This window comes from Brassica oleracea, chromosome C3, assembly GCF_000695525.1.
Source record: "Brassica oleracea var. oleracea cultivar TO1000 chromosome C3, BOL, whole genome shotgun sequence".
Taxonomy (NCBI): Eukaryota; Viridiplantae; Streptophyta; class Magnoliopsida; order Brassicales; family Brassicaceae; genus Brassica; species Brassica oleracea.
Window position 1 is genome coordinate 40,685,348 of NC_027750.1, and position 979 is coordinate 40,686,326.

The following is a 979-nucleotide window of genomic DNA, read 5'->3' on the forward strand; positions in this document are numbered from 1 at the left end:
AAAAGAAATTTTTTTTCTAAATGATGCATTTTCTTAAAACCATACGGTTTAAGGTGTGGATCAATGTATTTTTCAGATTTAAGGTCCTCTTATTTCAAACACAAGGTTTCAAGGCCTTTAGGGATTCTATCTTAGATGATCAGGAAAATGTTCCATATTTTCTTCATCCCATTGGATCGGATCATTTAGTATAATGATTTTTTTTTTCAGTTCAGATCAGATTGCTTGAAAACTATGAATGATCTATATCCCTAACAGTCGAGATTTCATGTTCAGTATGCAATATTAGTATGCAAACAATATGCAATCAAGCAAACCAATTCAATCATGAAATCAGGTTAGGGTTTTCGAAAAATATACCATATATTTATTATTATTTTTTTCGAAAAATAATCAAATCAGAAATTACTGTGACTTAAAAAAATAAATCAGGAAGATCTGATTTATTCAAGCAATTTATTATATACTTTTCGATTTAAAAATAAATATATTTTCTCAGATATATCTCTGATATTTCGATTTTAAATATTAAAAAAATATTTTTTTTCAATCCTAATCAAGTTCTAGTCGTTATCAATCATCAGGAAAACAAATTTCTCAGACAAGAACTGGAGGTAAAAACTCGGATTAATTTATGAAACCATGATCAGATTTTCAAAAAAAATTATGTAACATGCAGTCCTTAACAGTTCTAGTTGATTCAGATCAGATAAGAACATTAAACAGGACAATAATGATAAGTTTAAGCAAGTAACAGTCGGTTTCTTTCAACATATAGCAGTCAGATTTTTTTTTTTTTAAATTGTTTAACTTTCTCCTAAACAGTTCTATTGTGAAACTATCATCAGAAAAAGTTTTAAACAATTTTAAAATCAGTATCAGATTAAGAACAGGTTCAAAACAAGTTCAAGTTTGAGATTTTAAAGAGTTTATGGTTTCTGGTTTTATTTTATTTGCAGAGACATGTTGCTAAATATAG

General features: G+C 27.0%; 1 pseudogene; it reads left to right on the forward strand.

The window, feature by feature from the left end:
• Window positions 1–979, forward strand: part of LOC106328968 — an 8,159-nt pseudogene that overhangs the window by 5,680 nt on the left and 1,500 nt on the right.